The 27,270-nt window shown below is 34.3% G+C and overlaps 1 pseudogene; it reads left to right on the forward strand.

The window, feature by feature from the left end:
• The window catches only part of LOC112820437 (casein kinase II subunit beta pseudogene), a 64,069-nt pseudogene extending 37,211 nt beyond the window's left edge, over positions 1 to 26,858 (forward strand).
• The last annotated feature ends 412 nt before the right edge of the window (positions 26,859 to 27,270 follow it).

Below are 27,270 nucleotides of genomic sequence, written 5' to 3' on the forward strand. Positions count from 1 at the left end.
AAAAAATTAAGAATAGGATAAAAAATAATGAGGACAGAAAAAAAAACCATCCCATTTAAAGATAATTGGTATTTCTGTACACCTTAACAGTGAGAAGGAAACGATTTTAAAATAACATTTTTCTGAAAGGAAATTCATAAAAGAAGGAATAACTGAATTTGAAGCCTACAAGAGCACACTGGGAAGTGATGCAGATAATTGACACTGAAACATATCCATTTTAAGTTGCAGAACATCAGATAAAAAAAGAATTTAGGCAACCAGTCAGAAGGAAAAAAATCACTTTTGTGGATGAAATTCAAGCTGGGCCCAGATCTCTTCTGAGCGCCAATCAGTGCCAGAAGATAAATGAGCCATCAGCACATTTCTCAGATAAATAAAACATGACTTCATTTTAACTAAGGTGTTGTTCAACTATAAAAACAAAATACATACATTGTCAAACCTGAAAATTTGAAAACAAAGTCTAACACCCATTGGTCTTTCTTGCAGACAAAATCCAGCCAAACAAAATACTTACAGAGAAGCAAGCAAAAGACTAAGTGAGATTTCTTCATTGAAGACAAAGGGGTCATGTCTGAAAAGTTCTGAAACAAAGTGTGAAATAAAATTTTTCTACCTAGTATTTTTTTTAACTGAATAAAGGCAACACTCAAGCATTCACAAACATGCAGAAAAACACCAGTAAACTGCTTTCACAAATATTTTTTTAAAGATTTATTTATTTTAGAGAGAAAAAGAGAGTGGTGGGGAAGGGCAGAGGGAGAGGGAGAGAGAGAATTTCAGGCTGACTCCCCACTGAGATGGGAGCCCATTGTGGGGCTCCATCTCACCACCCTGAGATCATGACCTGAACTTAAACCAGGAGCTGGACAGTTAAGCAACTGAGCCATGCAGGTGCCCATGCTTTCACAAATATTAAAACAAAGCAAAACAACAAATAATTTAGACAATAAAATGCAATAAACTAAGGAAATGAATATGACAAAATAACTTGTGACTAGAGAAACTTTAGCAAAGAGACTGATGGATGTGCTGAATTATTGTAAGAGGTCAAACGTGCACTACCAAGGAAAACTAAGAAACATGAAGACTTTGATACATTAGAATTGCTATCACTGAAGTAATCGGAACTACCAGAAATATTCTGGCATTTTCTCTACTTATATATATGGGAATAATTTTCAAACAAGTGTGGATGAAGTGGTGTAGATCCTGAAGCAATCTCTATTTGGCTTTATATGGTGAAAGAACTTTTTATATCTATTTTAAAATATAATTTATATTAAACAACTGTGGAAATTAAAGTTGTAGCAGAAAAATTTAACAGAAATGATGAAAATTGGAAGATAATGGGTGGAAATGTGGGAGGAAATTTAGGTGAGCTAATTCTCTGATCTTTCAAAGAGGGATTCAATCCTAATTCAAATTACGTAGCTTTTTATATTGAAAAAAGATAATGTTCCAAGCTCTTAGCCTTTTTTTCTTTCATAATCTACTTTCTTTTAACTTTAGAGAAATGTCTAAGAAAAAACTTGTATCTGAATAATATAAATTTGTGTCTGATATTCACTGTGCCTTTCAGTATTACTTCAGTTTCTTTTATACTTCAAATCCAAGTAAAAATATATTTTATTAATATGGCATGCTTCTTATAATTACTCCCTAAGAAAGCACAACTTAAGTAAAGATACATGTGAATACATCATTGGGCAAGTGACCTCAGGGAACAATGGTGAATAAAAGTAGGAGAAAAACAAAACTCGAAGGAAGGTCAAAACAAAGAGATATTATTTCCACCACTATGGACTATTGATTTCATCATCCCAGGGGACTGAGAAGTGGCTTGAAGTATGTCTCAAGACCAGGGAACTAAAGAAGAATTCATTGACCCATCAGCAACCATTCCATATTTTTTAAAGATTTACTCTATAATGCATTAATCCCCCTTCACTTTGTAAATATAAGGCAGCCAGGTTGTACTTAGAGTGATTATCTGTACTGGTTTTCCTGGGACTGAACGGTTCCTGAGAGACTTTTGGTGCTAAACACAGGAAACGCTAGTGAATACTGAAATTAGTTGGTCTGTTTATCTTAGTTATATCGTACCCCATGCTTTAGTGTCAACAGAGAAGCCACATGGTGAAGGCAAAAGTCATATGATGTGGACTGAGATAAGATTCTTTATGTTACCAAGTCCCTTAAGTGGTGGCTGGAATAAGAGAAAGTAAAATAGAGAGCACCTGTAGTGGTATATAGAAATAGTCCACCATTTGTAACACTAAGATATCTTACTCTTTCAGTAGTTCTAGCTCTCATGTTACAAATGAGTCCTGCATTGTTAGGAGAAAAATTGCCTTTACTTCTTGGAAGTATGAGTACTGTCTGTCACAGATACCCTTAAAGGTAGTATCCAACCACAATTTTTTTAAGTTTTATTTATTTAAGTTATCTCTATGCCCAACATGGGGCTCAAACTCATGACCCCAAGATCAAGAATCTCATGCTCTTCCAACTGAGCCAGCCAGGCAGCCACAATTCCTGAATGACTCAATGCAAGACAGTTAGTGAAAAAGCAACAGTTCACACTTGTAGGTGACTGGGAAGTCTGCATGATTTTACATGTAATTTGCACATACCTTTCATAGCTATTTGGCCTAATCCTGAATGAACCATTTTTATTATACAGTCAACTTATACTATGCCTACTTTCTTTTTGTCTCAGTGATCTGATAATGCCCAGTTGATGATGGGCAGCTGTGGTCTGACAATCACTTGATGTCCTAAAGTCATGCTTAATTAGAACCTAGTGGCATGTGAAGAGCTGTCATTCAAACTAAGAGTAATTTACTGCCACAGAAACCAAGACCTCTTCCTCCAACCATAAGATTCTTCAGTTCGACTTTCTAATTAGGACATAATAAGTGTTTCATTTTTCTCAGATTCCCTACCTTGTTCATAGGACCAGATGGCTTCACTGGTGAATTCAATCAAACATTATAAGAATAACAATCCTCTTCAAACACTTCCAAAACATAGATGAAGAGGGAATACTTCCAGACTCATTTTACAAGGCCAGAATTATCTGATACCAAAGCCAGACAAGGACACTAAAAGAAAAGAACATTACAGGCCTATATCCCTAACTGATATGCATGCAGAAATCCTCAATAAAAAATTATCAAGCCATATTCAACAATACATTAAAGGGATCATACATCATGAACAAGTGGAGTTTATATCTGAGATGCAAGGATAGATTGACATCTGCAAATCAATCAATTTGATACACCACAATAACAAAATGGAGGATAAAATCATATAATCATCTCAGTAAATGCAGCTAAAAAGCATTTGACAAAATTCATTATCCATTTATGATAAAAACTCTCAACAAAATGGATATGGAGGGATCATACCTCAACATAATAAAGGTCATATATGACAAGCTCACAGCTAACATCGTACTCAATGGTGAAAAGCTGAAAGCTATGCCTCTATGATCAGGAACAAGACAAGGATGCCCACTCTTGCCAATTTTATTTAACATACTACTGGAAGTCGTAGCCAGAAATTAGGCAAGAAAAAGAAATAAAAGGCATCCAAATCAGAAAGGAAGAGGTAAAAATGTCTTTGCAGATGACATGATATTATATATATAAAGTTTGTAAGACTTTACCAAAATATTGTTAGAAGTAGTAAATAATTCCAATAAAGTTGCAGGATATAGAATCAATATTCAAAGATCAGCTGTGTTTCTATACACTAATAAAAACTATAAAAAGAGAAATTTTGAAAAAGATCCCATTTACAATTACATCAAAAAGAATAAAATAAACCAAGGAGGTGAAAGATTTATACATTGAATAATTGTTTCAGATTGAATATTGAGCAACTTTTCATGAGCTGATTGGTTATTTGGATGTCTTCTCTGGAAAACTATCTGTTTAGTTCCCTTGACCATTTTTAAAATTGGATTCTTTGTAGTTTTGGATTTAGTAGTGTAAGTTCTTTGTATACGTTGGACATTAACCCCTTATCCCATATATAGTTTGGAAATATTTTCTCCCAGTCCATAGGTTGCTTTTATTTTGTTGATTATTTCTTTTGCTATGCAGAAGTTTCTTAGTTTGATATGGTTCCACTTGATTTTTGCTTTGTTGCTTGTGCCTTTGGTGTCAAATCCAAAAAATCATTACTAGGCCAATGTCAAGGAGCTTCTTCCCTATGTTTTCTTCTAGGAATTTTATGATATCAGGTCATGTTTAATAAGTGTAATCCATTTCAAGTTAATCTTTGAGTGTTGAAAGATAAGAGTCCAATTTTATTTTTTTCTATGTAGTTATTCAGTTTTCTCAACACCATTTATTGAAGAGATTATTCTTTCCCCATTGAAAATAGAATATCAAAAAGAGGGGAGCCTGGGTGGCTCAGCCGATTAAGTGTCTAAATTTGGCTCAGGCTGTGATCTCAGGGTCCTGGGATTGAGCATTGGGCTCCCTGCTCAGTGAGGAGTCTGCTTCTCCTCTCCCTCTGCCTGCTCATGCTCTCTCTCTCTCAAATAAATAAATAAAATCCTTTAAAAAAAAGAATATCAAAAAGATACCTGTACTCTCATGTTTATTGTGGCATTATTTGTACTATTCAAAATGTGGAAAACCTGAACTGTCTGACAACGGATAAATGGATAAAGAAAATGTAACATGTATATACAATGGAATATTACTCAGTCATAAAAAGGAAATTCTGCCATTCATGACAACATGGATGGTCCTTGAGGGCATATTGCTAAGTGAAATAAAGACTAAAAAATGTATGATATCACTTATGTGTAGAATTTTTTTTAAAAAATGTGTAAAAACAGAGTAGAATGTTAGTTACCAATGACTAGGAGGTGGGGGGTTGGGCAGCAGTTATTTGAGAGTACAAATTTACAACTAGTAGATAAATAAGTCTTGGAGATCTAATGCATTGCATTGTGATTATAGTCAACAATACTGTATTATAAACTTCAAAGTTGCTAAGAGACTAGATCTTAATTATTTTCACCATTAAAAGAAATGACAATTATGTGACATGATAAAGATATTAGATGGTACTATGGTGGTAATAATATTGCAATATATAAATGCATCAAATCAAAACATTGTACACCTTGCACTTACACAATGTTATATGTCAATTATAACTCAATTAAAGAAGTAAAAGGTAATTGGTTGAATTAATTTGGTTATCAGAACTGATACATGTGTCATTTTACCAGTTCAGCATCAAGCCCTGGCTTTCTTCTAGTCTAAGTTCCAGAATTCAATTTTACAAGAGTAAATTTAAAAGATATTTTAGGGGCACCTGCCTGGCTCAGTCAGTAGAGTGACTGACTCTTAACCTTGAGGTTGTGAGTTCAAGCCCCACGTTGCGTATAGAGATTACTTTAAAAAAAAAAAAAGAGTATTTTGAAAAGCCCTGCATATAAAATCCATGTAGAAACAGCACACAAACATAACATTCTTTGTACATTTATCTTACATGGAAAATGGAATAAGCAGGTGAGTAGTTTCAAAGTTGAGGATTTATTCATTTTGGGAAATTTTGTTTGAGATCATTTTTTTTTCTAATTTGATATGAAAATCTATATACTATATGTCAGTTGCCATTGACCTTTAAATCTACCATATCTGACACCTCCATACTACTAAGAATAGCAAGTTCTGTCATGGGCTGAATTGTGTTTATCAAAAAAGTTATATTGAAGTCCTAAACCCTGACACCCGTGACTGTTATCTTATTTGGAAATGGCGGTCTCTGCATATTTAATCAAGTTAAGGTGAGGTCACATTGGATAGGGTGTGCTCTAAATCCAATAACTTGCATCGTTATAAGGAGAGAGGGACACAGAAAAATGGGCACACAGGGGAAAGGATCATATGTGGATGGAGTCAGAGATTGGAATAACAGAACCGCTGCCAAGGATTTGCCAGCAACCACCAAAACTAGGAAGAGGCAAGCAAGGATCCTCCCCTAGAGTCTCTAGGAGAGCATGGCCCTGCTGACACCTCAGATTCAGACTTCCAGCCACAACAACCGGGACAAAATAAATTACCATTGCTTTAAGCCGTATACTGTGGTACTTTATTATAGCAGTTCTAGAATACTAATACAAACAGTATATGCAGTGTATTTGCAAGTGATGTTCCAACTGGACAAACATTTCTTTGATGTGTACTTACATATAAGGGAATTTGTCATACCTTTATGATCTGTGATTTATGGTTTCGCTTCTGTGACCAGACATGTTGTATGAACTTTAAAATAGCAACAACAAAAAAGTATTAGATGAAGGAACAGCATTGTTTCTCATTAAAGACAATTAGAAAACTGGTCTTGGACAGGGTTAGACATGGAGAATGCAAAATTTCTGTAAAAATATAATGGACTAATATAATGGACTAAAACCACTTCACTTTAATCTCATCTTTTTTTAACCCATGGCAAATAATAATAGAAAATTTGAGCTTTAATACAATAGAAAAAATCATAATTTCAAAATACAAACTGAAGTGCACTAACCAAGAAATGTGAACTATTAACCTAAACAAGAGTGCACATGTTTATTTTTATAAATTTCCTCATCCCCCAAGATATTTGTATATTTATATAAAATTGTTGTATCCTGCATAATCTCTACAAATTAGAACTAAAATATCAAAAATTATAGGAAGGCTATGGGTACAGTAGAATATAACCTGCTGGGACCCAGCCACTTACAATGGAAAAGTAGATAGCTGGAAAATAAAAACAAGGTAAAAAACCATTTGCAGATTTTCTATCATAGCCTGATATTTGCTTCAGGGAAAGCTGGATAGAGAATGATGTTGCCATAAACTAAATGTAGTGTTCCCCCAAAATTCATATGTCAAAACTTAATTTCCAGTGTGTTGGTTATTTGGAGGTGGGGCCTTTGGGATGTGATTAGGTCAAAAGTGTGGAGCCCTTGTGAATGAATAATGCCTTAGAAAGAAGCCACAGAGAAATCTATACTCCCTCTTCCCTTCCACCATATGAGGACACAATAAAATCACCCCTCTGTCTGAACCAGAAACAGGCCCACCCCGAATACTAAACTTGTTGGCACTTTTACCCTGAATTTCCCAGCTTCCAGAAATATGAGAAAAAAAAGTTTCTGTTTATATTCCACCCAGTGTATGGTATTTTGTTATAGTAGCCCAAAGAGATTAAGACTGGAATAAAGAGGGGCGCCTGGGTGGCTCAGATGGTTAAGCGTCTGTCTTCGGCTCAGGTCATGATCCCGGGGTCATGAGATCAAGCCCCACATCGGGCTCCTGGCTCAGTGAGGGGCCTGCTTCTCCCTCTGCCTCTCTCCCTGCTCATGCTTTCTCTCTCTGTATCTCTTTGTCTCAAATGAATAAATAAAATCTTAAAAAAAAAAAAAAAGACTGGAATAGAGAGAGTCAACCCATGACTTTACTAGTTGAAGGGTGGGCTGATTACTGTCTGTGGGTTCTCAAAACTACACTTTTCTTTGTGTGTACTCTTTTGTACCTCTGGGCTGAAAATGAGCAAATTACATTTTTTAGACAGTATTGTTAGCTAGATTTCTCTTAGTTTCTGTAAATGAGAAGTGCTGAATAGAATTTAGAAGGCAGTAAAAAGGAAAAGAATATTATTTTGCTGCCTCTTTTGGCTTCTGCCAGCACCTCAGGTTGTAATAGTAGCAACGTTTAAGAGCAAATATTCTACCCATGGTGTTTTGGCATGGAACTCCTCTCCTAGGAGAGGGATGTGCAGGGTGCGATGGGGGCAAAGAAAGGCAGACAAGTTCTGCAAATATACTAAAATTCATTGACTTTTATGCTTAAAATTGGTGAATTTTATAATATGTAACCTATATTTCATAAAGCTGATTTTTTTAAAAGATGATTTCAGACAACAATGGATGTCAGTAACTTTGAGAGTAGTTTAGCGGTCATGGGAAAATGGGCTCCCAGTTTTTTGCTTAACAAGAAAATACATTTCTAACAGTAGCAGAAGCAGAGAGAATGCTTGCACCTCACTGTCAGCAGCTCTAGGACCAAAGTGGTCACATGAGTTGCAGCCTAAAGGTAATGACAATTTCTTGATCTATAAAGAAACAACTCTCTTCTTCCATTAACACCTTTGGCCATCCATCACTCTTGTAACCAAGAGTCAGGTATAAATTTCACTGTACTTAAATACTGAATTATTTCCCTTTATTGGAATGGACTGAATCAAGCACAGGGTTTTGTGTGATGAATCACATTGACCAAATATATGCGACTACTAAAAAAAAATTTTCTGTCAACCAAAAAATTTGTTGAGGAAGAGTATGGAAACATCTTTGAATCCAATCCTCAGATAGTTCTAGTTACCACAATTGCCAAATCTCTCAACAAAAATAATTCAAAGATGGGTCATAATTATAAAGAAAATGGCATGGGTTCTATGCATAAAACTTTTTTTTTCCCTTTAAATCAATAAAAGGAGATTTCTAATGAAGGATGATCACAGAAAAATAAGGGAGAATGAAAATGATTGTCTATATTCTCACAGAATTTATAGATATCTTTATATATAATAAGTGAAATTTGAAAAGTGAGAAAAAAATATGCCAAGAAGACTTAATAGGATGCTCAAAGAATATGGAATTGAGTTGAAAATGTCACAACAGGACAAAAAAAGTAAGAATTCACTGAAGAGAATAAATGCCCATTATAAGTGGAAAAAGTTAGTCATAAGTAGTTATGAGAATGATAATCAGAGAGAGAGTAAGGGGGAGGGGTAAGAAGAGAAAGAGGAATGTAAATATGATAAAAGGAATGATAGACTTAAAAAGCAAAGTATACCTGGGTGGCTCAGTCCTTAAGCATCTGCCTTCGGCTCAGGTCATGATCCCAGGGTCCTGGGATCGAGCCCCGCATCGGGCTCCCTGCTCCGCGGGAAGCCTGCTTCTCCCTTTCCCACCCCTGCTGCTTGCATTCCTTCTCTCGCTGTGTCTCTCTCTGTCAAATAAATAAATAAAATCTTAAAAAAAAAGTATATCTAACATGAATTATTAGTATTTTAAAGAATTAAGGAAATGAAACATTAAAAATGTAGAGTCAAAAGTATCATTTTTAAAAACTTTTCTGAAAAAAAAAAAGACGAATGTGCAGACTGAAGGGGCTCATAGATTTCCAAGAAATAATGATACCTAACATTCATACCTAACATTTTAAATTAAAGCTTATTCTGGTAAAGACATTAGAATTCAAATACAAGAAAGAATCCTAGGAGTAGACAAGGGGGAAAAAAATCATGCTTCCTACTAGTGTGAAATATCAAGTTGGATTTGACTTCTTCACAGTAGTATTCAATGCAAGAAGACAGTTTGATCAGTATCTAAAATATGCTGAGAGGAAGAAAATGTGATGCGATAATTTTAAAATCAGTCAAGCTATCTTTTGATTATAAAGAAAACTTTTGAGTATAAAGATAAAGCATGCACAAAGTTATGCCATTTATGAATAACAAGGTCTGAAACTCCTGGGAGAGAAGGCTAGATGATGATAAAGAAAAGAGGGAGAAGGGAGCTGAAATCAATTGATTGGATAATGAGAACTAAGGGATGTTTTTTGAATAGACAGAAGTAGACATCCATTTCCACCCACCCCCACTCCTGCCAAAATACACTAAGATTAATTTTTATTTAATGAGAATCAAAGAAATGTAAGTGAGGTGGCCACAATGATCAAAGTTAAAGCAGCAAGAATATTCAGCCAACTTCTTTTGGTCTAGAGTCCTTAACTTTGACCCATATAAGGAGTCTTATCCATAGGAAAAGCTCAATTCTATGCTTAAAGCTTTTTCAGAATCAAGTCGCCCAATACCATTCAAAAAGAACTTTAAACAACTTGGATTGGGGTTTTCCAGTCAAACCCACCAAAATCTAGTCCACATTCTTCTTTAAGGATAAGATGTTGGAAACAGAAATCCCATTTATCCCCAGGCCATACCTTCTTCCTTTCCCTCCTCCCCTCCCCCACCCAGACATAGACATACACAGATAGAAGGATGCAAATTTCACACTGAGCAAATCTATTTTCCTGCAAATGTTATTCATATTATTTCATTTGATTTCCCCAATATAATTATTTTCCTTTATACATTTTTATTTTCTACCAATGGAATTATATTACCTTAGAGCAGTATAAAGAGAAATAACATTTGGGAATTTCATTAAATATCATAAAATAAAGTCATATGTGCAAATCTACATAAGATGAATAAAAAGAACAGGTATGAAGAATACAAAAATCAAGAATAGTGTGTAGGAAACTGGAAAATAAATTCATGAGCTTATTAGTAACTATAATTTTACTCAAATTTTTATTTAAAAACCTATATATAGCATTTAATATATTATACCCAAGGAAATTGTTATGATAAACAGGTTTTCTCCACATTTCAATTGATAATTCATATTTCTTGTAATTTAGTTTCATTATAATATTATTTTCATTCTAATGTTATATAGTTTTTACTTTTTTAATCTTATTTTTGTTCTTATAAATGGAGTTATTAATCCAAGGCAGAAAATTATTTCAAAAACATAAAATATCAGATTAAAATTATGTATTTTTCTGAATAGATTACTTGAAATCATCCATCGCATTGTAGTTCTGTTAAAGTAGTATATGTTACAACAAAAAGAAAAACAAAAATTTATAGAAATTGTGCATGCAATGCATTTATTCAATAATGAATTCCTATTTTGTGGATTTTTAAGTTGCTTCTCTGTACCTTTTTAATAGAATATAATTTTTTTATAAAAAATAAGCAGAATAGTATGTACAATGTATATTTATATTGGGGACCCCTAAAAGAAAGTGAATCTATCGCCTACCTTCTAGAAGTAAAATATTGGTATTTGTCATTAAAGAAGTCATACTAGAATTAAGTTTTTTCCTGTGTTCCTAAGAAGCACTTATATTTTGATAAAAGTGTAGAATTATTTAAAAAAATAAGGTTTCAAGAAGTTAGACGTTATTTGATAGTGATTAATAAAGAAGAAGAGTGACTACCTGATCCTCAAGGGTAAAGTAAGTGGGAGCCCGTCTACTTGTTGTTACCTCAGGAAGTCTTTGTGCTCATAGACAAGAGGAACAGGGTCAGATGGAGAAGTATGCATGAAACAGATGAACTTACTAAAGATTTTGTTTTTATTTTTATTTTTTTTAATTTTTAATTTTTTATTGTTATGTTAATCACCACACATTGCATCATTAGTTCTTGATGTAGTGTTCCATGATTCATTGTTTGTGCATAACACCCAGTGCTCCAAGCAGAATGTGCCCTCTTTAATACCCATCACCAGACTAACCCATCCCCCCACCCTCCTCCCCTCTAGAACCCTCAGTTTGTTATTCAGAGTCCATCGTCTCTCATGGTTCATCTCCCCCTCCAACTTACTCCCCTTCATTCTTCCCCTCCTGCTATCTTCTTCTTTTTCTTTTTTCTTAACATATGTTGCATTATTTGTTTCAGAAGTACAGATCTGTGATTCAAAAGTCTTGCACAATTCACAGCGCTCACCATAGCACATACCCTCCCCAATGTCTATCACCCAGCCACCCCATCCCTCCCACCCCCACCACTCCAGCAACACTCAGTTTGTTTCCTGGAAAACAGTATGGAGGTTCCTCAAACAGTTGAAAATAGAGCTACCATATGATCCAGCAATTGCACTACTGGGTATTTACCACAAAGATACAAATGTAGGGATCGAAGGGGTATGTGCACCCCAATGTTTATAGCAGCAATGTCCACAGTGAAGATTTTGTTTTTAATGAGACAACTGTACTAGTCATCTAATTAGTACATTTCCCCCCAACCTACTGATGGATGCATCAGGCATTTTCCCTAAAGCAAAACATTAAAATGATTACCTTTAAAGCCGCACTGTCAATTAGATATTTTAGAGAAGATGTAAATGTCCTATCATTTGTTCTTTCCAATACAGTAACCACCCACAAATGTGTTTAAGTGTAATTAATGTGGCTATGGGTTTAAATTTTTAATTTTATTTAAATGTATATTTTAATATCATTTAATGTTAATGTTTTAATGAATTCACATTTTAAATTTGGGCTTCTAGCAGGATGGAGCAGATGTACTTTTTCCTATTCCTCTCACTGTTAAATATAACTAAAAACTCTGGGTATTATATATAAAACAACACAAAGAGTCTCTGAAAGACAAAGAAAAGGAGTACACAGAAAGAATGACATATTGATGAGTTTCCTGGGTTTGTTTTTTTCCTTTATATATCCCAAGCTTGTAGTTAAAAAAGCCAGAAACCAGCAAATTGCCACAGGGGCAGACAAAAGCCCTGACAAATGCCTGTTCTCTTTAGCTAACAGACAAGAAAGAGCAGCCTACCAACATAGGAAATTCTTAGACAATAAATATTTTACTCCAGAAAACTGATATAGAAAAAATGGTGGCCTCATTTCTTCCACTGAAGGAGAAGAGAAAAAGGGCATACTGAAAAAGTACTTGAAAAAATAATGGCTAAAAGGCACATGGGTGGCTCAGTCAGTTAAGTGTCTGCCTTCAGCTCAGTCATGATCTCAGAGTCCTGGGATTATACACTAGTAATAATAGGCAAAGTAATGTCACTATATGGGAACAACAGAGGCTGGCAAAGACAAACAAATCTCTCAAATATTGCTGGTGGAATTCAAAATGCTTCAGCCACTATGGAAATTAGTTTGGTAGTCCCTTATGAAAAAACCATGCAATTACAACATAATCCAGAAATTGCACTCCTAAACTTTTATCTCAGAGAAATGAAAACTCCTGTCCATACAAAAATCCATATATGTATGTTTATAGCATTTTTATTTGGAAGTCAAAACTCAAAATAACCCAGATATTCCTCAATGGGTGAATGGTTAATTCATGAAATACTACTCAACAATAAATAGGAGAGGCACATTGATGAACAAACTTGGTTGACTCTCCAGAGAATTATTTTGGAAAAAAACCCAAAGCGTTGAAACTGAGTGAAAAAATCTTACAGTATGTGAAGTTCTCAATGTTTACATACTATAGGATTCCATTTTTATAATGTTCTTGAAATGCCACAATTATAAATATGGAGAACAGATTAGTGTTTATTAATGGTTAATGAAGAAGGACATATGTCTATAAAAGGACACAGAAGTACATGTGTCTACAAAAGATGACGAGGGATCTTTGAGGTGGTGGAATTGTCCTCTGTCTTGACAGTAACAATGCCAATATCCTGGCATTGAGACAAGCCAGATAAAGGGTACACAAGATCCCTCTGTATTATTTCTTATAATTGCTAGTAAATCTGCAATTTCCTAAAAATGACCACTTTATTTAAAATTAATAACATTTAAAAATTCTAAATGAGATTAGTAGCCTAATGTTGATATCATAAAATAAAGCCTTTGTCAGTTTGGTGTTTGTGTTGTCAAAAGCTAAGCCAACTGCTATCACCAGGTCAAAAGAAAAAATTACTCTATGCATCCTCTCATCCAGCAAGAATCCACATCTCCATAGAGCTAACTAGAAGATAGACCTATTTGCCAATCATCTGGGAGAACACGTACTATCTAATTACATATGTGTTTGTGTGTTTGTGTGTGTGTACAAAACTATATACATATATACATAAAGTTTAGGATCCAGAAATGTTACATGTTAATTTCACAGCCTAGGAAAACCTTTCATTGTGAGTTTAAGGGAAGGAAAAATAGCTGACATATAAATTAAACAAAAGAAAGTTATAATAAAAAAGATAAGAGAGATAGAAAAACCCAACAATAGGTGTTGCACTGGAATTGCACACCATTACAGGTACTTTTGAGAAAAAATGGTAGTGGAACACAATGAGACACATAATTGAAATTGAAAAATATTGAGGATAAAAGCAGTACATGTAATTTTTTTAAATGGTTAATATAAATTCCAAAAATAACAGAAACTGAGGAAGAACATTATTTTCCAAATACAATTTAGCAATTGAGGAAATACTTTTAGCCGGACATTGTTCCTCAAGCAGTATTTGGATTATGACTGAATTTTTTTTTTTTTTTTAGGGATGGAAAGCTAAGTGGTATTTCATTACTCTCTATGTTTGCAACCATAATAATATAAATATTGTTTATTGGCTTTCACTTTAAGAGTTAATTTTTAGGCCTGGAGAAGATGTTATGTTTAAAGGATAGAATGAAACACCAAGAGCTGTGAAATATAAAGATGAAATTAATACAAAGCAGATTGTGAAGAAAAATTGGTAGAAAAGGAAGGGCATTAATATCATAATAAAAAAGTACAGAAACCAAATAGAAAGATGATAGAAATATCAACTGAGGTTTAGTTATATTATTTATATGAAAGATAATTGTTAGAAAATCCCAAATAAAAAAATTGTCAAACACAGAGATGAAGGAGAAGACTTGAGCAATTTAAATGTTTATATTTCATATTAGGGGAATAATAAATGTTATGTGATATTAATAAGTTCAGAAATTAACTTAAATATTATTTTGTAAAGGAAATAACCAAAATATAAACAATTTTAAAAGTCACCTTGGAGAGGAAACTTAGAGGTGAAGGAGTGATATAAGACTGTTAATTTGTATTATGACATTCTTTAATGTGCTTTCCTTGCTGTGCACATATCAATTAATAAAAACAAATATTTTTGAAAGATAACCTTATTTACTTAAAAGTGTTAGCCATTTATGGTTTAAGGATGCTTATTGCTCAATTATTATAAAAAAGTTTAGAATGCCAACAATTTACCAAATTGGAATCATGCATATAAACATTTTTTCCAGAATCTTTTTTGTGTAAAACTATGTTATTTTTCCTTGGATTTTACTGCTGAATTTGAAATATCACCCACCCAAAGCTCTTTGTTTCTTCCTAGTTATTTGGCTAGCAGCTGCTTCTGTTTGCAAGCATACATCATGTGAAGTACAAATAAATAAAATAATTGGCCTCAATTAGACTAAATTTCCACCAAGGGGATTATTGTACCCTGATTTTGACTTCATAGTTTAACTAGTCACAGTCACAACTCAAATGTGCCTTTAACTAATTATACTTTTTAGTTAAGAAAATTTTGTTTTGTCTAAAATATGATTTCATTAAAATAGCTACAATAAAAAAGAATTACCTTTCATTGAGAATATACAATTAAAAAGTAAGATTTAAATAATTTTAGCATGCAAAGTAAAATAATGCTCATTTTTAATATTTAAAGTTAAGAATCAAGATCTTTCTGGCTTTATTAAAGTCATCACCAATATTTAAAAATGTGTGCTTGTGGAATAAGTCATCCAATTATTCTATTTAAATCCTGCAGTTCTTCTGGCAATAGAGCGTAAGTCACCATAGATTTTTTCCTCTCCAATAGATAGTGGCTGGTACTTTCAATCCTATCCCAGAAACGCACAATTACATTGTCTGAAATAATTATCCAGGTATTTTTTAGTTCATTTTTACAGGCTTATTATTTACCTGTGACGTTATTTTTATAGCTGGGCAGCATCATATTACACTCCTTTACAAATAAATGTATTACAGATTAAAAGATGTAATTTTTCTTCTTTGATTAATTTTATACTATTCTCTCAATAACAAATATAATCAAAAGTTATCATTAATCACTTACTTGTTTTAACTTGTCAATAACAATTATAGTTTCCTAATAAGGATAACTATGGAGCACCGGGTGTTATACGCAAACAATAAATCATGGAACACTACATCAAAAATTAATGATGCAATGTATGGTGATTAACATAATAAAAAATAGTTTAATAAAAAAACAGATGATTTTTTTAAATGGTCAAAATGATCAAGATAATAAAATTCTTGAAATATTTTTCTTTCTGAATGTAATCATTTAAGCTACGACTGAATATAACTTTCTTTTTGTAAAACACATACAGAAAAATAGCAAGTTTTCAAATGATTAATTAATTTTGTTATCTCACAAGAATTAAGGAAATTAAATAACAGGATGAGAGACTATATTCCATTATCTAATAGGATAACAGTTCTATCAATAGTCACAACATTTAGCTATAAATTTGTAATGCAAATATACATATATTAATGTATTTTAAAGGTTTTTAACTAAAATAAGAATCAAGAGAATTTAACATTAATAATAATAAAGTACTTATTCTTATCATCATGTTTCTTTCATTCTTTAATTATTCTTATTCAATACTTTAAGTTATACTCAATTTATTATAATATCTATGAATTAAAAATTCACATGGTTACAAATATATATGCATACAACATCAGCCCATAGAAGTATACAAAGCAAACATTGACCAAACTGATGGGAAAAGTAGCAATGCAATAATAGTAGGTGACTTCAACATCCCACTTTTAATAATGGAGAGAATATCCCAACAGATTAATAAGGAAAAAGAGGATTTGAATAACACTATTGACCAAATGGACCTAAGAGATATAGATAGAACACTCTACCCAACAGCAGCAAAATACACATTCTTTTCAACTGTACTTGTTTTTCTCCAGGAAAGATCACATGTTAGATTACAAAACAAGTTTTAAAAATTTAAGAAGTTTAAAATCCTACCAAGTATCTTCTTCAACCACATTGGAATAAACTAGAAATCAACAGCAGAAAGACAACTGGAAAATTCATAATTATGTGGAAATTAACAATCTTGAGAAGAACAAAGTTAAAGGTATCACATTTCCTGATTTCAAAATATATTACAAATTTATAGTAGCCACAACAGCATGGTACTGGCACAAAGACAGACCTACAAACCAGAATAGAGAACCCAGAAATAAGTTTGCACTCATACAATCATCTGATCTTCAACAAGTGTGCCAATAATACACAATGGAGAGAGTCTCTTCAACAAATGGTGTTGGGAAATGTGGATAGCCACATGAAAAAGAATGAAATTAGAACCTTATATCACATCATATACAAAGTCAACTCAAAATGGATCAATGACTTAAATGTAAGACCAGAAACTATATAACTTCTAGAATAAAACAGGAAGAAAGTTTCATATGTGTCTTGTAAATTATTTTTTTTTGAATATGACACCAGAAGCATAGGCAACAAAAGCAAGAATAAACAAGTGGGACTACATCAAACTTTAAAGCTTCTGCGCAGCCAAGGGAACAGTCAACAAAAATAAAAGGCAACCTATGAACTGGAGAAAATACTTGCAAACCATATATCTGATAAGGGGATGATCTCAAAAACACACAAGGAACAACTATATTTCAATTAAAACAAACAAACAAACAAAAAACAATGACACAATTTAAAAATGGCCTAAGGACTTGAATAGATATTTCTCCATGAAAGACATACACATGGCAAATAGGCTTATAAAATTTTTTTCAGTGTTACTAATCATTAGGGAAATGCAAATCCAAACTATAATGAGATATCACCTTACCTATTTGGATGGCTCTTATATTAAAAAAAAAAAAAAAAAAAGGACAGGGTGCCTGGGTGACTCAGTTGGTTAGGCGACTGCCTTCCACTTGGGTCATGATCCCGGAGTTCCGGGATCGGGTCCCGCATTGGGGTCCCTGCTCGGCGGGGAGTCTGCTTCTCCCTCTGACCCTCCTCCCATCTAATGCTCTCTCTCATTCTCTCTCTCAAATAAATAAATAAATCTTTAAAAAAAAAGACAACAATTTTTGTTGAGGATGTGGAGAAATTAGAACCCTTACACACTATTAGTAGGAATACAAAATGGTATGGCCAGTATGGAAAACAGCATGGAGGCTCCTTAAAAAATTCAAAACAGGGCTACCATGTAATCTAGCTTTCCCACTCTGGGCATTATTCCAAAATAACTGAAATCAGAATCTTGAAGAGATACCACCTGTCCCATGTTTATTACAGTGCTATTTGCAATAGTCAAGAAACAACTTAAATGTCCATTGACAGATAAACTAATAAAGAAAATGTGGTATATACCTATAATGGATTATTATTCAGCCTGAAAAAAAGAGGAAAAACCCGCTATCTGTGACAATATAGGTGAATCTAGAGAGTATTATAAGTAAAGTAAGCCAGAGATAGACAAATATTACATGATTCTATTTCTAGGAGGTACCTAAAATAGTCAAATTCACAGAATCAAAGTGTAGAATAGTAGTTGCCAGGGATTGGTTGAGGGGTAGGAAATGGGGAGTTACTAGTCAACAGGAGTGAACTTGCACTCAAGCAAGATGAAAAAGTTCTAGAGTTCTGCTATACAACATTGTCTCTTTAGTTAACAGAAATGTTTTGTACAGTTAAAAATATATCAACAGGAGAAATCTCATGTTAAATGTTCTTGTCACTATAAAATAAAACAAATTTAAACATTTTTTAAAGAATGGCATTTAGATATCAATATCTTATTACAAAGAGTATTCATTGCTATTACTTGTTATTGCTTCAGAGATTTTCAGGAAGAGAGATAGGAATTAAAATAAGAAGAAAAATAATAAATTCAACTTGATATATTTACCTTGATATATTTACTTTAAATTGAAAATCACAGTTTTGCTAATTTTTTAAAATTTCATATTTGTATCTCTTTTAACTATTGTTGAGAAATTTTGGATATTAAGAACAGTGATACATTGATACAGTGAATTACTTCAATTATCTTATAATTTATTCACAATAGCTTCAAAGGCAAAATAATAATATTAACTATCAAAGTATAACAGTGTGGTTTAAGATTATTGGCAGTTTTTGTGTTCATAAGATTATAAACTACTGAGTATTGTCAAATTACTGTATTTAACTTCAGTTAATTATTTTCTGTTTGGTTAATTCACTTGTATAATAAATATCAGTTTCAGTTTCCTGCACTATTTGAAACTTGCTTTTTATTGTATTTTTAATTATGTAAAGAACCTACAAGATTTCAGAACCAGGGGTGGCTGGGTGGCTCAGTCGTTAAATGTCTGCCTTTGGCTCAGGTCATGATCCCAGGGTCCTGGGATCGAGCCTCACATCGGGCTCCCGGCTCCACAGGAAGCCTGCATCTCCCTCTACCACTCCCCCTGCTTGTGTTCCCTCTCTCGCTGTGTCTCTCTCTGTCAAATAAATAGATAAAATCTTTAAAAAAAAAAAAAAGGGATTCCAGAACCAAGACTACATAAAATTTATATTTTGTGAGCTAGATTTTCAGGTGTGCTTCTCAACCATGCCCTCCCTTATATATAACCATTTTTATGAGTTTTTCTTCTCTGTTTCTAGTTTTTTCTTTACAGATATAAGGAAATGCACACAAACTCAGGAAAGGAATGAAGGGACGGAGGGAGGGAGGGAGGGAGGGAGGAAGGAAGGAAGGAAGGAAGGAAGGAAGGAAGGAAGTTCCCTCTCCTACTCATACACAAAAAGTCACATACTATGCCCATTTTAATGCAACTTGCTTTTATCACTTAACAAATTGTATTCCAAAATATATGATGTATAATCTCATTACATAGAGATTTTCCCAAATGCTTTTCACAGGTACATAATACTCCATTGTGTAGTATACTGTAGTTTATTCAATTGTTGGATTTTGAGGTTGAATTCTTGGATGTTGATGTTGATTCCAATTTTGAACTAGTACCAATAATGTTACATTGAAGGTCACTTGGCACATGTCATTTCAAATGAATGTTAGTGTATTTTGGAGTCTTTGCGACAGATTCCAATCCAAAGAGGGACTGCAAAGTTAAAAGCTAGATGCATATGTAATTTTGTTAGATATTGCCAAAAGCCCCTCCACAGATGTCATCCCATTTTACATTCTGAAAAACAAAATATAAGACTGCTTCCTTCTTCCTTAGCCTCACTAACAGAGTGTGTTATCAAACCATTCATATTTTTTTAAATTTTACAGGTGAATAATAGTTGTGGTTTAATTTACATTTTTCTCATGATGACATTTATAATACAATGGAACATATATTTTACAACAAATACTATTTCATCTGAAATATGAAATCTGCACTCTTTAGATCTGAGTAACCCAGGGGAGTATCCCGTGTTAATGAAACAAGTACCTGTTAATTGTAATTAAGGTAATTTTATTTTTTATTATATTTTTTAAAGATTTTATTTATTTATTTGACAGAAATTTTAAATCATCTATCTATTTTACTCACTACTTCAGTTTAAAGAGGTAGCTAGGAGAAGGAAAGAAAGAGACAGAGAGGGAGAGGGGAAGGAAAGGAGGAAAGGAAAGAAAGGAAAGGAAAGGAAAGGAAAGGAAAGGGAAGGGAAGGAAAGGAAAGGAAAGGAAAGGAAAGGGAAGGGAAGGAAAGGAAGGAAACAGAAGGGAAGGAAGGGAAGGGAAGGGAAGGAAGAGAAGGGAAGGGAAGGGAAGGAAGGGAAGGGAAGGGAAGGGAAGGAAGGGAAGGGAAGGAAGGGAAGGGAAGGAAGGGAAGGGAAGGGAAGGGAAGGGAAGGGAAGGGAAGGAAGAGAAGGGAAGGGAAGGAAGGGAGGAAGGAAAGAAGGAAGGAATGTAAGCTAGCTCTAAATCAATACAATAGAGAATATGAATAAATTGGGAAGAACTGCTTAAATCAATGTAATTACCTTTGTTTGCTTGAAATCTGTGTCAGAGTGTGAAGTCTGTGCCATAGCTACTGTATTAAAAACCAGCAAGTTTATGCATTTTGCTCATATTCACATTTCTCATAGACTTTGCCTGGAAATAACACATTTTAAAGTTTTACTAGATTTCAGCTGCATAGCCTCAGAAATAGATCAATGTCTCTTGTTAATACCTATCTTGACCATCTTACTCTGGATAGGAACTACAGATTAATATTTTGTCCTCTAATTTTTTATTGCATATAATACACCAGCAGAAGGGATACTGCACAGTAAAGTAATAAGAACTGAAGCCTGTGTTAGCTGTTTGATCGAATATGTTTCATGCAAACTGCCTAGGAACATCAAAAACAATTAGTCAGACCTGAAATTCAATCTGAGCTAGCATTCACATTCAAAGAATTGAATGCAGGTAAGTTCAGAGACCAAATACTGTATTTTGATTTGTTTTGAAGTGGGCATCTGCCCAAATCAAAAAGCTACTACAACAGTTTGGCAGGCAGCTTAAAGAACCAAAATAACTGCTTTGTGTAGGTCAGGTTCACAGGCATCCCCATGCTGCTTGGAAAGCATAAAATATAATGTTCACAGCATGTGGTACTTTACCTAGTTGCCATCCAAAAGTGTCCATAGCTTCTAAATTGTCAAAAATTGCAGCTCTCATAAGAAAACTTTAAGGAAACTTTATAAATATAAATCAAACTTCAAATATCAGTGGCCAACATATTTAAAAATAGCATAAAAATCCAATAAAATATTGTAGAAATTTGCATGATATAATCCTGATGTACACATAATTTATATCTTGACACATTAAAAAATGTTCCTTTTGATTAAAGAAGAGCTTCAAAGATATCAATAGTCTTATTAGTACACTTCATGAATATGCTGGTCAATAGTCAAATTTTTAACTGTTTAAAGCAAATCCAGTACCACAAAGACCTATTTTAATCATGCCTTGCAGACTTCAAGTGGACCAACTCTAGCTTTACCTTCCTGCCCCTCTAGCTCCTTTCTAAACCCAGTCTTCACCCTTGACCCAGGTCCATGCCTAGGAACTGCTGTTTCTTTTCTTGGTGGAAGAATGGCCCTTAAAAGGTGTTAAAGAATGCTCTCAGGTGGCAAGTTAGAGTTGGAGGGCTGTGCGGGGTTGCCAGGAGGACAAGCCCCCTTGGCACTTGTATAAGAGCCTGCAGTACCTACTGGACAACCAGCTGAATTCTTTAGAGAGCTTCAGGCTGGCCAGGAGAAAGTATCACCCTAAAAATGCTAGATGTAGCTGCACTTTAAAGAGCTCACCAACCAGATGATGATCACCAGGAGGATGTTCCCATTGCAGAAGTTGAATATATCCGACGTGGACACCAATGTTGTGTGTTCTTTCCTCCTGGACTTCATGGTGGTAGACAAGCAACTCTAGAAGAATGTGAACAGAGAGTGGGTACCTGGGGTTCAGACCAAGTTACAGGCACCCAGCTATGTCTGCATCTACCCCAACTCCCTGAATTTGTGAGCTCACTGAGTGTGCCTGTAACCTTCAGCAAAGTTAAACTCATCAATGAGGGTCTCGATCGTACTGAACTCCTTATATACATATAAACTTCAAATTCACATAGTAACAGTTTAGAGTCTGCAGGGGATGATTATGAGCCATTTCATTCCCAAGACTCAGTGCATAGCTATGAAGGCTTATCAGAAGAAGGAGATTACAGTTCTTTTATTTTATTTTATTTTTTATGTTATGTTAATCACCATACATTACATCATTAGTTTTTGATGTAGTGTTCCATGATTCATTGTTTGCGTATAACACCCAGTGCTCCATGCAGAACGTGCCCTCTTCAATACCCATCACCAGGCTAACCCATCGCCCCACCCTCCCGTCTGGAACCCTCAGTTTGTTTCTCAGAGTCCATAGTCTCTCATGGTTCGCCTCCCCCTTCGATTTGAATCACAGACCTGTACCTCTGAAACAAATAATACATTATATGTTAAAAAAAAAAAAAAGAAGATTGTAGGAAGGGGAAAAATGAAGGGGGAGGTGGAATCAGAGATTATAGCCTTTAAAACTAAATAGGATCTATTTGCAAAGGCTTACCTTGATGCAAAGAGAAGCTGGGATCACAAAGATGCAAGACCTAGAGACAAATAGCAACCTGAGTATTCATAAAGGAAGTGGCTTATCCTTGGAAAAAGTACCCTCTGTCTTCCGCCAACCCCCATCCTTAGTTTGGAGGTCCTCTCTCACTTCCTCCACCCAAGGCTGTGAAAGATGTTCTGTCCTGAGGAATCTCAGTTCAGTCCCCATTCTGTAGCCCATACATTCATTGGAACAATTCTCCAACCTATTCTGACAATTCATTTGCATGTTATCCATGATCCAATCTTGTGACAATTGGCCCAGCCTCAGGATGTCTGTACATACCATCATGTTACTCCTGAGTCATAACAGGAATCCATTAGTACCCCAACTGTGGTCAGCTAGTAGGGTGACATCACACCAGGGTCTCAGACAGCAGAGCTGTCTAATGGGAAAGAAGTCCAGGTCTTCCCATTATCATGTCCAGATAAGCTCAGGTCCCTTATCCTCAGAATCCTCACTGTGTAAAACCCTGTCATATCTACCAACATTCCTGACAGTCACTATCACTTGATCTCATAACCTCATGGACATTCCTGTCATCACCTTTCATGTAAATCAAAACCTTTTTCTTAAAATACACACTGACTTGTTTTATTATGTAATCAGTGTGATTTGATCTACTAGGTATGAAATGACAGTCTTGTAGGTCCAGAAAAAAAACGAAACACATAAGACCATATGAACTTTGCTTTAAAATATGACAAGGAGTACAAGGAGTACTTTGATAAATATATCAAAAAATAACCCCACCTATCATCTGCAATACCAGTTAGGTCCTGAGTTGTGTTTATATACTACGGATGAATTTAAGTATGGAAACAAAATTCAGTTGGTCTAATTCACCAGTATATGATCAAAATAAAATTTGTTTGCCAAGGTCTGCAAATTTATTTTTTGTGTCTCATACAGCATATTGATGACTTTGACAGACTGGGATTAATAAACTCAACTAATCTTTTTTTAGTGAAATAAAAATAACGCTTTTGTTTCTGTTACTGTTGCTTTGGAATAGTTCTCATGTCCCTTTTTTGACAGGTACCATATTTATAGTTGAGCTAATAGCTAATCTAATATTTTAATTAAAATGGAAATTTCACAGTTCTGCCCACTAGACTGTATTTATTTTCAGCATATGCAATTGTCTCTTCTATTGTTAAACCTATAACAATTATATTTTTCTTCTGATAAAATTAGCCAGATAATCACCAGAATATTTTCTGCAAATAAAGGCATATGCAAAAAATAAAATGTAGCAAAAGAAAAACAAATGCATGGAGGACATTAGGAGAAGAAAGGGAAAAATGAAGAGAGGGAAAGTGGAGGGAGAGATGAACCATGAGAGACTATGGACTCTGAGAAACAAACAGAGTTTTAGAGGGGAGGGGGGTGGGGGATGGGTTAGCCTGGTGATGGGTATTAAGGAGGGCCCTTACTGCATGGGGCACCGGGTGTTATAGGAAAACAATGGATCGTGGATCACCACATCAAAAACCAATGATGTATTGTATGGTGACTAACATAACATAATAAAACAAAATTTAAAAAAAAGGAAAAACAAATGTGATACTAAAAGGTCTTGTGAGAATTCAGTATTAGAATTAGTAACTCAGACATAATCCAAAAAAAATTGCCAAAGTTATATAGCTTGGCCCTTGCTCTAGAACAAAAAGTTATATTTTAGATTTTAAAACTCTTTCACATACATATATATTTTTAAAACTAATAAATGATGAAAATGTCTTTTCCTTATTAAGTATCTGTCCAAATTGCCAAAGGCATTGCACAGGCAGATTAAAATGCAGTATATTTTCTAAATTAATAGACTATTTTTTTATTTTTTTATTTTTTAATTTTTTTTATTTTTTTTAAAGATTTTATTTATTTATTTGAAAGAGGATGAGAGAGAGAGAGAGAGCACATGAGAAGAAGGAGGGTCAGAGGGAGAAGCAGACTCCCTGCTGAGCAGGGAGCCCGATGTGGGACTCGATCCCGGGACTCCAGGATCATGACCTGAGCCGAAGGCAGTCGCTTAACCAACTGAGCCACCCAGGCGTCCCAATAGACTATTTTTTTAGACAGTTAAGGTTATCAAAAAATTAAGTGGAAAGTGCAGACTTCCCAATTACCCCTTTATTAGGTCCTTAGCATTTTTTGGGGGGTGTCTGCACTATAAATGTCCCTGACTCAGTAAACTTTCCATTTTATTTAGTTTAAAGATTTTATTTTTAAGTAATCTCTACACCCAATGTGGAGCTTAAACTGACAACTCTGAGATGAAGGGTCACATACTCTACTGACTGAGCCAGCCATGTGCCCCTAAACTTTCCATTTTAATTCATCCACAGCGAACACTTAAAAACCATCATTTTAAAATGAAAATCTTAGTACCTGTCATATCAGTGTTGTAAACTATGAAGAATATACCAGTTCATTAGTAAACATCCCTAACTCTACCGCGTAGGTAAAGATGTCATTGTGGCCACGATTCTCAAACTTTAGCAGGCAATAAGAATCACCGGGAGAGCCTATTCAACCCTGGATTGCTGATTCAGGTTCTGAAGAAATAATAAAATTGATAAAACAAACATTATAAAGTTAAATACACACATTTCTGAATGTTTGTGTAAATAAGAAAACCTGAGTTTTTAGATTCCTTATAAATATCAAAGTCCATTATGTCCTCAAACTTAAGCATGAGGCCACTTCTGAAAACCGTTTGTAGTATCTACAAAAGCTAAACACACAGTTTTCAAAGATCATCAATTCTACCCTATTTATATACATGAATCCAACAACAGTGCATTCATATTTTCACAAAAAAGCATGCACTAGAATATTCATAATAGCATTATTTGTAAGACCAAACTGAAAACTACCAAATAACTGCCCAGTCACATGAGAAGCCATAAAAAAAATAAGGAATATTCACAAAAGGAGAATCAATTATTGATAATGTGCATAATGCATAATTTATTAATATTAGTATAACAAGGGCAACACTAACCTTTGGTTTTAGAAGTCAGGAGAGTAGTTAACTGGAGTAGTGACTGGGATGACAATGTTCTAGGCTGATGGAGTTTTTGATCTGACTCCAACTAAACTGCTGTCTTCTCATTGTGAAATCAATACACTGAGCTGAACCCTTCTGAAATGGGCACTATTCTCTATAAATACTATACTCAACAAAAACTTTAAAGTACATAGAAATTGAAAATGTCATTCCCATGTATTGCATTTTATAAATAATTTATTTAAAACAAGTAGAAAAACTTTATTATATGCTTTGTAAATCAAAAGAAAAAAAAAGTAACCTAACTTTGAAAGACCTCTAAGATTACTCAAGAAAATAAAATTATAGAGACCAAGAAGCATCAGGAAATTGGTACAGAAAAATTAATTAATTAAAAATAAATGATTTAAACATCTGGAAAATAGCGCTATTGATGCCTATGAGCTTTGTGGCAATGAATCCTTCTGTGAATTTCATGAAGACTGACTACATCCAGCACAAATTCAATCTCACTGGACTCAGTGAGCAGGTGCCTCACTATCCACAAAGTCTAGACATGACCTTGGACCTGGAGTCTGATGAAGAACTGTACGAAAACCACAACCAGGATGACCTGATTGAGCTGGCAGCCCAGATGCTTTATGGATTGACCTATTCCTGCTATGTCTTTGCCAACTTTTGCATCACCCAGATATTGGAAGAGTACCAGCAAGGAGACTTTGTCTACTGCCTCATTTGTACTTTGAACACCAACCAATGTTCCCATCAGCTTTTCAGAGAGGCCACGATGAAGCTGTACTGTTCCAAGTGCATGAACATATACACACCCAAGGTACCATCAAGGCACCATCACACAGACTGCACCTATGTTGGCATGTGTTTCTCTCACACTTTCCATAGCGCATCCCAAATGAGAGCTCAAGCAGCTTACCAACGAGTTTGTGCCCAGGCTCTACAGTTGGAAGATCCATCCAATGGCTTACAATTCCATACCACCACCAACTCCAAGAACCCAGTCAAGATGATTCGCTGATTCCTCACTTAACCTGTCCGTCAGTCATTGACATCTTAATTCCTTTTTTGCCACTCTTTTAGGAACCTCTCTTAGTTTTTTGTTTAATTAAAGAGATCATTATTTTGGTGGGACTATAAAATAAAGTGGAGGAAAAGGGAAAAAAGCATTTATTCAAAATTTATATAGAATCTTGTCAGATACCTTCATGAAAAAATAAGGATTTCATGTCTTCTCATATTGAAATTGCAAAATGATATGTCATTGTTGATAATTCCATGCTAATATATTTATTAAATAAAATTGATTATTCTTATAAAATACATTAGCAAAATTAATTAACGAATAAGGAGAATACCGAACAGTACAAAAATAATGAAGAATTTTTTTTTGAAATCTACAAAAACTACTATTTTGAAAAGGTA

Source organism: Callorhinus ursinus, unplaced genomic scaffold (genome assembly GCF_003265705.2).
Source record: "Callorhinus ursinus isolate GAN/ISIS: 27379988/994484 unplaced genomic scaffold, GSC_fseal_2.0 scaffold3, whole genome shotgun sequence".
Lineage (NCBI taxonomy): Eukaryota > Metazoa > Chordata > Mammalia > Carnivora > Otariidae > Callorhinus > Callorhinus ursinus.